The sequence below is a fragment of the Xenopus laevis genome, chromosome 9_10S (assembly GCF_017654675.1).
Source record: "Xenopus laevis strain J_2021 chromosome 9_10S, Xenopus_laevis_v10.1, whole genome shotgun sequence".
NCBI lineage: Eukaryota > Metazoa > Chordata > Amphibia > Anura > Pipidae > Xenopus > Xenopus laevis.
Genome location: NC_054388.1, coordinates 71691266 through 71702775, shown reverse-complemented (window position 1 = coordinate 71702775; position 11510 = coordinate 71691266).

Genomic DNA, 11510 nt, shown 5'->3' with positions numbered 1-11510 from the left:
ACAGTCAGGACAGTGAGGTTGTGGAATGCATTGCCGTGTGATGTTGTGATGGCTGATTCAGTTAATGCCTTGGCTTGGATGATTTCTTGGACAAGCATAATATCCAAGACTATAGTAATACTAAAATCTACAATGAATATAGATATTGGTATATAGTTTCAGTGTGTGTGTCGGTATTTGCACTGGGTTTTCATTTGGAGAGGTTGAACTTGATGGACTTTGGTCTTTTTTCAACCCAATTTAACTATGTAACTAGGGGAAGGCAGAGTAGGCACATATCTAAAGTTTGGGGGGCACCAGGTATGTACCTTCCCTGTTGCTTACCCCTAGTTCGGCTGAGCTGAGTTTGTGCTCACTTATTGGCAGGCTCAGCTGCCTATACATGCTGAGATAGATCCAGACTGACATTCAAAATAGGCCCTGGTTTTTAAAGTACACTTACAGCAGCCCTTCTGGCATTTGCCAGAATCCACAGCTTCCAGTCCGGCCTGCCAGATGTATAGTCATCTTTAGGGTACATGCAGAGGTTCCTTAAATTCAGACATTCATCCTTTGACTGTAACTTTATTGTGTGCAATAACAACAAAGCTTTCCCTAGAATTAGATTTCCTAGAATATTATATTTGTCCTGTTGTTTTTCCCAAACTTCGTACGCATGTAGCGTGCCAATGCACACCTCCCAACTGTCCCCCTGATTTTGATCAGCTCGCAGTCACTGCTTTTTGACGCCAGAAAAAGATACAAAGTTTCTGAAACATAATTAAAGAAGATGCTTTTTGGCAGAGAGCCAAGAACACTCAGCATCTGCACTTAGATGCAGTTGTAATAATTTGTAACAATTTAAGATAATCAAAGATTCAATTGTAAAATCTCTTGGGAGAACTGAGACTCACAGCTTAAAGGGCATTTTCCCCTTCATTAGCAAAACTGTTATAACACATGGCCGTTAAATCTCAGAAATGTGTTCAGACATTCATAACCTGCCAAATTTTGTAAAATGTATATGGTAATTAGGTGGTGTGGCCATAAAATGGGCGTAGTCAAAAACGTAGCTGATTTTTTTGTCCCTCTTTCAATTTTTTAAATGTTGGGAGGTATGCCAATGCACTATGGGACACAAATACTTTTGTAGATATGTATATAACTCATCTATTCACTGTGCTGCGTAACCTGCCATTGATATTCATGATATATGAAACTGCTATATATATATATATATATATATATATATATATATATATCAAATTTGTAGACTTCTTTTTATGGCAATGGCACCCAAGCACCTAGGGTGTAGTTTTAGTGGGGGCAGCCCTTGGGTGCCTATATGGTAAATAAAAAAGGCACACAAAAAGAATCTTCATGTATGCTGCCAGATACTTGCTTTTAAATCCTGCAGTGGAACTGAAGGAGAGAACCTGTCTCTGCTGAGATCAGAGCATGCAGTTTGCCAAGTAAAAGTTATTGCTATCTATTCAGCTGAATGTAACACATTCCTAACGTGAAAATACAGAACAGGGAATTAACACTTTCCTAAACAATTAGTTAGTACTAATAGTTTTTTATTGGCATCTAATTACAGGGTGTGTCCAATTGTGATCTACTACCTTGCCTTAGGTGTAGGGGCTGGGAAATAACTACAGTTCTGCTTGATATGTAGGCTACTTATATTTTTGAAAGCTGGATAGCATTTTACATAGATTATCCTGGCACATTGAACCAGGCTCAAAGGTTTTTTATTTCACAAACGGACCCTTTCTATTGGCAAAGATGTGTTTGTCATGTGGTGATTCACAAGATGAAATCAATTGAGAGAAGAGGGTCTTGGAGTGGATGAGATGGGGGCACTTGTTAGGATGAGGCCAAAAAGTGACCGTGATCAAATAAAACATGGGCCTCTGGGGGAGAGTGAACTTTACCCCAATTACTGCTGCTCAAAGCAAAACTGAAAATGATGTAACTCAGTAACAATACCGTCTGTGATTGTCTGAACTTTTATTGGGTTCCGCTCAGGCTGTGGATTTGTTCTTTTAACATTGGGAGGAGCACAGACACAGCTTAGAGTTCTGTGTTTTAGTTAGACACACTGATGTGTGCAAGGAGAGAAGAGATACCGTCTCTAATTAAACTAAAATAGTTGGATGTCAAAAGGAATCACATAGAAAGCTGGGATTCTAATGAACAGATTTTATTATTCCTGACTGGAAATATGAACTTCACAGGGGAGAATTATGCAGTGTCGGACTGGGATGCCAGGGGCCCACCAGATAAACTTAGGCTGAGGGCCACTTTCCAAACTATTATACCTCCACACCTCATTCAACCTCTTTATTCTCCTAGTGTCTTTTCTCTACATACTATACTCTATTCTTCCATTATTAAGCCTCTTTGTTCCCATAAAGAATAAATAGGGAATGGACATGAAATAGGCCAAATGGTTAGAAGCAAGAAGCCCACTGACACCTAGGCCCACCAGGAGTTTTCCTGGTATCCCGGTGGGCCAGTCCGACACTGGAATTATGAGACCAATTTGCCACATGGATTTTAATTACACTTACCAACAGTCCCGGCCTGGGATGCCAGGGGCCCACCACAAAAACTTAGGCTGAGGGCCCACTTTCTAAACTCTTATAGCTCTTCTCTCACTCAACCTCTTTATTCTCCTAGTCTCTTCTCTCTCCATACTATATGATATTCTTCCATTATTAAGCCTCTTTGTTACCATGAAAGAGGCCAAATGTTTAGAAGCAAGAAGCCCACTGACACCTGGGCCCACCGGGAGTTTTCCTGGTGTCCCAGTGGGCCAGTCTGACACTGCTTACCAACTAAATGTGTTAGACCTGATCTGCAGAGTGTAATTCACAGTGCCAGAAGCACAATTATTGTACATTTTCAATAAACGTTGTAGTGGGGAGATAGACAGTAATGCAAGGTTTGTACAACGTCGAGTAACCTCAGCAAAAATCAATAAGCACAATTTACAGGTTTACTGTTTTAATGAAAACATATAAAGCCTAATTATTATTCACAAGCAGTGGCATAATCAATGTTCCCTCTAAGGTGTGTGCTTGTATACGCATACACAAATTTTGAGGCCAGTGAACACAAAAAATTATGGTGCGCACAAAGAATTTTGTGTGAAAACACCAAATTTTGTATTCATTTTGACCTGAGCACAAAGTTTTTAAAAACTGCGCGCACACATTTAAAGGGATCCTGTCATGGGATAACATGTTTTTTTCAAAATGCATCAGTTAATAGTGGTACTCCAGCAGAATTCTGCACTGAAATCCATTTCTCAAAAGAGCAAACTGATTTTTTTATATTCAATTTTGAAATCTGACATGGGGCTGGACAAATTGTCAATTTCCCAGCTGCCCCTGGTCATGGGACTTGTGCCTGCACTTTAGGAGAGAAATGCTTTCTGGCAGGCTGCTGTTTTTCCTTCTCAATGTAACTGAATGTGTCTCAGTGGGACATGGGTTTTTACTATTGAGTGTTGTTCTTAGATCTACCAGGCAGCTGTTATCTTGTGTTAGGGAGCTGCTATCTGGTTACCTTCCCATTGTTCTGTTGTTTGGCAGCTGTGGGGGAAAGGGAGGGGGTTGATATCACTCCAACTTGCAGTACAGCAGTAAAGAGTGATTGAAGTTTATCAGAGCACAAGTCACATGACTTGGGGCAGCTGGGAAATTGACAATATGTCTAGCCCCATGTCAGATTTCAAAATTGAATATAAAAAAATCTATTTGCTCTTTTGAGAAGTGGATTTCAGTGCAGCTCCTTCAGTCTGTGCCCCCCTGTAACCAGGCCCCCCATGACCACGCCTGATTGCAAGTGTAAGTGAAAAGCACAAAAATATATACAAATCTGCTAAGGCCTCAAAGTTACAATGCTTAGTGCTCCTAACAACTTGCAGCAGCACTAACTTGTTTGTCCAGCCTGTTCTCATTAGTGATGGGTGAATTTATTCACCAGGCGCAAATTTGCGGCGAATTTGTGCGATTCACGAACAAATTCGCAAAATGGCCGCGAAAATTAGCTGGCGTCAAAAAAAATTTAGCCGGCATCCAAAAAATGGATGCCGGCATCAAAAATGAACCCCGGCATCAAAAAAACGGACGCCGGCGTCAAAAACGGATGCCGGCATCAAAAACGAGACGCCAGCACGGTTTCACAAATTTTTTGCAGTTTCATCAATTTTGTGGGAAATATGTGGGAAAAATGGCGCAAATTCGCCCATCACTAGTTCTGATAAATTCCATGTAAGTGAAAAACTTTGTAATTATAGCCAGACAGAAAGTGACATGAGTTGTGTCAATAGGTGCTACTGATTTGTGCCAAGTGAACTGGATGCCAATGTTGTAATTAACAGCAAGAGCCAGAAGTGACACCCTTGCAACTCCAAACCTGTGGACACTATTGGGGGTTATTTATTAAAGTCCATTTTTTTTCTGGTCAGTTTTAAAGAGGAATACATTTTTCGTAGAAATTTTTTGTTTATTAATCCCAGAGGCAGCTTAAAGTCAGAATAAAAAAGTACTCCATCCCAAACTTGCCAAGATCATGTAGAAGTCAATGGCAGATGTCCCATTTACAATTGGAAGATATCCTGATCAGCCATAGATTTCGTAATAATTCAAATAATTTGTAGTTTTCAGGCAATAATCCGAAAAAAACCCAGTTTTTTCAGGGCGTCAAATCCGAAAAAAATTGTATGATTGTGGGGTTTTTTTCACCATTTTATGGTCTTTTAACTCGCACCTGATTTTTTTTAGTTAATTATTGTTAAATACAGTAAAAATGTGAATGGGAGTTTGGTCGAAGTGGTTTTAAGCAAATAATGATTTTTAATTTTGCTAAATAACCCCCTATGTCTATTGAAAACTGCAAGTAATTTCCCAACAGATACTTATTTGCATTTGTATTGGTTCATTAAAGATGTTCTGGAAAGAAATGCTGCATTGTGGGTAAAAAAAGTGATTTGCTACCAAACACTTTGCATCTTGTGCCATGGTCAATAACGAGGCTTTTAATTGGTTGCGAAGGGTTAGTAAATCTGAATTAAACGTTGCCTCTGTCAATGTAAATGGGGTAATATAATGTAAAGTTTCATAGAAATCAATCACGTTACCATACAAACAAGTTGTCAGGAAATGTTATTTGCTGATTGGTTGGTGTGGGTTACTACACCTGGTGCAAACTTTGTTACTTTTATTACATTAAGGGGCAGATTTATCAAGGGTCGAAATGAATTCAAGGGAATTTTCTAAGTTAAAAAATTTGAAATTCTAAGTAATTTTTTGGATACTTCCACCATTGAATAGGATACTACGACTTCAAATTTACTTCGATTCGAAGTAAAAATATTTAGAATATTCGACCATTCTATAATCGAAGTACTGTCTCTTTAAAAAAACTTTGACTTTAATACTTCGCCAAATTAAACCTGCTGAATTGCTATGTTAGCCTATCGAATTGCTATGTTAGCCTATCGTTTGATCGATCAACCGCCCGATTCGAAGGATTTAATCGTTTGATCGAACAATTTTTATTAGATCGTAGGATTGCCAAATTCGATGAAAAAACTTCGAATTCGATATTCGAATTCAAAGTTTTTTAATTCGATGGTCGAATTTTGAAGTTTTTTGTACTTTGAAATTCGACCCTTGATAAATCTGCCTCTAAGTCTCATGTATTTATTAAGCTTAAATTGAGCAGCTACAGTATATAGAATATCCCCATGAAAAACATAGGGGCAAATTCACTAAGGCGCGAAGCGCCGAACGCTAGCGTTAATTCGCTAGCGTTTGGCATTTTCGCTACTGCGCAAATTCACTAACGAACGCTGGCGTAGTTTCGCTAGTGTTACTTCGCAACCTTACGCCAGGCGAATTTTCGCTAGCGACGGAACTACGCAAATTCACTAACTTGCGCAGTGTACTGAACGCTACCTTTTACGCTAGACTTCCTTCGCCACCTCAGACCTGGCGAAGCGCAATAGAGTAGATAGGGATTGTTTGAAAAAAAGTCATTTTTTTTCTAAGTCCCAAAAAACGCTGGCGTGTTTTCTACATGATGGCTGATAGGCTGAAAAAGATCGAAAATTTTTTGGGGCTCCCCTTCCTCCCCCCTACATTTCCTGACTCATGGCAACTTACCTAGACAGTGGGCACATGTGTAGGGCAAAATAAAATTTTTATTTGGTGATTTGAAGGTTTTCTAGGCATTTGTAGTGCAGATACGTGTTCCTCCATTGAAATTTGAATTTGGCGCCGTATGCAAATTAGCCTTCGCTAGCGTAACTTCGCTTTATATAGCGAATCAACGCTAGCGCAACTTCGCAAACTTACGCTACCCCTGTGCGCAACTTCGGATTTCAGTGGATTTGCGGAGCGCTGGCGAAAATTCGCCTGGCGAAGTGCGGCGAAGTTGCGCCTGGCGCAACTTCGATTCTTAGTGAATTTGCCCCATAGTTATTTTACTTAGTGCCTTTAAATGTTTGTTTTCTGACTGCACTGTGGATCGCTAACTATCTCCCCTATTTTCTCTTAGTTTCTACATCTTTTGGATACTCTGATATAAAAATGGTTAGGGGATGCAATGCACCAAGGAGTTTGATTGTCTGAAATAAGATTAACAAGCAGCAAAGCATTTGTTTTGTAGATTCTATCAAATCACACAGAATAACCTAGCTAAATGTATGTTACAACTTTAACATTTAGCACAAGCTCATTTGCTCCCTTAAACAATTATCTATCATGGAAATGTTCCTGTAAATAAGATGAGGATTCCTCCCCTTTGCCCTATAGCTAGTTTGCTCTATATACTAAGCTTTCCCCCCTCCAGCTTTGTAGCATAATATTGACACAGCTTGCTTCAATAACACTTTCCTCTCTAATGTGTATTTTTATGGTTTTCACTTTCACATTTGTAACATCCCTATAAGGACCCCTCATCTTCCACTTAGAGCAGCACCAGGGAATGTGGAAGATCTTCACATTATTTTCAGCTCTTGTGCTGGGTCAAGTCATTTCATGACTCGTATGAATGAAAGTCATTGATGTCTTCCCAGTCATTTACTGCATTTTCCCCCCTTACATTCATATGCCACAATCTATATAACATAACCTTTATCAATGACCATCCTGGTTTTACAACAGATCTTTGAGTACCAAAAATATATTCATTATTTAACTGCTGACTATACATTACAGTAGTGCTTTCTGGCATAATTCTGCTCCACCACTACAGTTGTGTTCAGAATAATATCAGTGTGTTTAAAAAAGTCAATAAAGCTCAAAATCCTTACAATAGCTTTTATTTCCATAGACGCAAATGTATTGGGAACACTGCACATAGTTACATAGTTAAATTGGGTTGAAAAAAGACAAAGTCCATCAAGTTCAACCCCTCCAAATGAAAACCCAGCATCCATACACACACCCCTCCCTACTTTTACATAAATTCTATATACCCATATCTATACTAACTATAGAGTTTAGTATCACAATAGCCTTTGATATTATGTCTGTCCAAAAAATCATCCAAGCCATTCTTAAAGGCATTAACTGAATCAGCATCACAACATCACCCGGCAGTGCATTCCACAACCTCACTGTCCTGACTGTGAAGAACCCCCTACGTTGCTTCAAATGAAAGTTCTTTTCTTCTAGTCTAAAGGGGTGGCCTCTGGTACGGTGATCCACTTTATGGGTAAAAAGGTCCCCTGCTATTTGTCTATAATGCACATTCTATTCCGAGATAAAACATGAAGAAAAATGTGTTATTCCTTTACAGAAATTGAAGAAAAGGGAATAGCAGTGTTTGCATTCTTCTTTACAAACTCAAACATTCACTGTATAAACTGAAAAATGTTTCAAGATTTTGCTTTCCTTTGAATCACTAAACTAATATTTAGTTGTATAATCAGTGTTTCTGAGAACTGCTGCACATCTGTGTTACATGGAGTCCACCAACTTCTGGCACCTGTTACATTTCATAATTCTTTTGCATTTTTTGGTTTTGCCTCAGAAACAGCATTTTGATGTCACCCCACAAGTTTTCTATTGGATTAAAGGAGAATTCAACCCTAAAGTTAAAAAAACCCCTACGACACTACCCTATAAATACCCCCTCCCCCTAGCCTTAGTGTTACCCTGGGCAAATGCCCCTAACCTTTTACTTACCCCTTGATGCAGATTGAGGCATGGAGTTACCAGGGCAACATGACCTCTTCAAGTATTTTGATGTATTGCAACTTATTCATGATCCCTGGTATGTGATAATAGGCCCCAACACCATAGTATGAGAAACATCTCCATATCATGATGCTTGTGCCACCATGTTTCACTGTCTTCACACTGAACTGTGACTTGAATGTTGGGGGGGGGTGTCATCTGACAAACTGTCTGCTGCCCCTAGACCCCAAAAGAACAATCTTACTTTCATTAGTCCACAAAATGTTTCACCATTTCTCTTTAGGCCAGTCAATGTGTTCTTTGGCAAATTGTAACCTCTTCAGCACGTCTTTTTTTCAACAATGGGGCTTCAAAGGGGCTTCTTGCCGATAGCTTGACTTCACATAGGAGTCTTCTAACTGTAACAGTATCACAGGTAACTTTAGTCCTTCTTTGACCTTCCTGGAGCTGATCACTGGCTTAGTCTTTGCCATTTTGGCTATTCTTCTATCCATTTGAATGGTAGTTTTCCGTTTTCTTCCACCTTTTCAGGTTTTGGTTTTAATTTTTAAAGTATTTGAGATCATTTTAACTGAGCAGCCTATCATTTTCTGCACTTTATATGTTTTTCCTTCTTCAATCAACTTTTTAATCAAAGTATGCTGTTCTGAATAATGTCGGGAACAACCTATTTACTCAGATTTTCAGAGAGAAATGCACTAAAACCAGCATGGACAAAATTTGCTGCCTTTCTTTCTTAAATAAGGGCCATAATTGTCACCTGTTTTTCACAGAATAGACAACCTCACTAATTGAACTCCACACTGTTATTATTTTGAACAAGCCTCAATTAATACTTTAATTACACAGAATCATTGGGTCTGGTGGTTTTCTATTACTCTGCTACACCTGCTAGTAAATTATTTGCCATATAGAAATATTATTTCTACCAAAAACAGTGATTGATCAGGTTATTGATGTTGACTGCTATTATTCTGAATGTAGGAAAAATAACTGCTCGCCAACAAAATTGGATATTGCTCCTATTTTGTACTTCTTTATAAAATTCAGAGGGTTATGCCTTTTGAAAGAAAAGATTATTTATTTGATAAATTCAGTTATTGCAAAACAGGTATACAACCTCAGTTGATCTTCATATGCTGGTAATGGGAGAGAGAGAGAGCAGTCCTTGATGACAAAATCCTTTAGAAGAGTTGCTCCTTGTTATTGATGGTTTTCTCTCTCTGATCTTCTTAGCTTGAAGGTCAGTTTATATACTTTTTCAGTCCAATACAAATGCATTGAACACCTCTAGATCCTCCCATCACTTGTGGTTAAGTCCATATTAGTACTTTCCCAGAAATAGGTTGTGGTAGGTTTTTTATTTTCTTCCAAAGTTTCTACCCCTCTTGGGGGCAGTAGAGGATTACTTTTGGCATATGTCCAAATGACCATTCATTAGGATAATGTAAATGGTGTCTGATATATAAAACAATCACTCTTTCTTAAATGAATATACGTAAATTATCACAAAACCTTATATGTTCAAAATACATCAAGAGAAAACACCCCTTTCCTTATTTATATGAATAATATATATACTATTATTAAATGAGAGAAAACATCAATACATGTTTTTTCTGTACAAACTCTTTTGTGACCAGGCCATGCATCACAGTAAAAACCAAATATAGTTTCTCCTTACTCCTTACCTAAGACAGCTGTCCTGTCATTTAACACACACACACTCTACCATACAGACCATGAATAGATCTACAAGAATGTAAAGGAATGACCCTAATCCTAAGAATAGGGATTCACCAGACTGATGACCAAGGTTTTTAAATGACAGTGTCTCCTCTAAGAGCCAAGGATACTATTGGAATTAGTTCTTGTTAGTAAAATGTATAATTAAAATATAACAGAATCTTACACTGAACACAACTGTACATGCTGTTGTCCTGTTGTAATTCTAATTGGATTCTGTGCTCCATGGATACTATACATACTATTTGCAGGATGACACTTTTAGTTTAGGGTCATATGGCAAAGATTGTACATTTAATTAAAGTGTCCCATATTGAAATAAGTGTCACTGTTGTGGCCAGGCAGCTAAGGGAGAGTCAGCTGAAATATTCTGTCATCACCTTGCTGTCCCTTCTGTGTGCCTTAGTGCAGATGGGGTGATGCTGTTTTTCAAGCAATAATTATAGCCAGCTTGTTCTATCAGGAGCTTGTTCTGTAGCCCTCTGACCTCCTGCAGCTCATTCCTTCCTTACAGGCAGATCTGGACTGAGAATAAAAATAGGCCCTGGCATTTCAAGTACACAGAGGCCCAATCAGCCCACACGGAGGCTCAAACATCCCCCACCAGCCCACTAAATAGTGACTGTCTATGGCACACTACAGCAGCCCCTCTGGCATTTGCCAGAACCCACAGATTGCCAGTCCGGGCCTGCTTACAGGTAAATGTACTTTCCCACCTAAGAGCAGGCATTCAAATTTCCTTGAACAAAAAAAAATAATGTATCTTTGCTTTCAAGGCCTTTGAATTTTAATGATACAAACAGTTGCTTTAAATACAAAGAAGTCTTCTCTTTTCTAAGGCTGATGGGCACACAGCCAATGAGAGTCTGATTTGTCTTAGAAGCCCTGGTAAAATTTCTTATGTTACTTCTGTGGTTCTCAGACTCATTTCCCATCTCAACATATCTCACATAGGACACCCCAAAACTTTGAAAAATATGATTAATGTGACCTTTGCTGTAGTGACTTGGTTATCCACTTACAAAGGGCTGGCCCATGGAGAACATGGTCATGCTTAGCAAACAATGCACATAGCTTACTCACAGTGAGAGTTTTGATTAACACATCCATGCCAGACATCTGGTTAGCGGACTTGATCACCTGAGTACATAAATGTAGGCGCACATATTAGAGGTGCTACCCTGTGAGCCTGTGGATACAAAAGAACTATGTGAAGTGAATCTAATATAGTCAGCTGAATTATATTTATTTTTGTAGATGACATAGTTACTGTCCAAGTTGACACACACACACTCCAATGCTTTTAACCCATTTGCACTTGGGTACCATCCTGATCAGTTGAAAGATAAAATAAGCAGAGTAAATTGTTCTATAGGGTCCCAGATATATAGTTTAGATTAAAACCAAGAGGGTTTAATCATTTTAATATAATTTTAATGATAATTTTAATATTTTATTTGATGTGGTAGGGGTAATCTTTTTATTGATATTTTAGATGGTTCAACTTCCATCAGTCGCCAACAGTAAAAATTGTGGCCTAAAAAAACACCAATTTACCACCTGCGG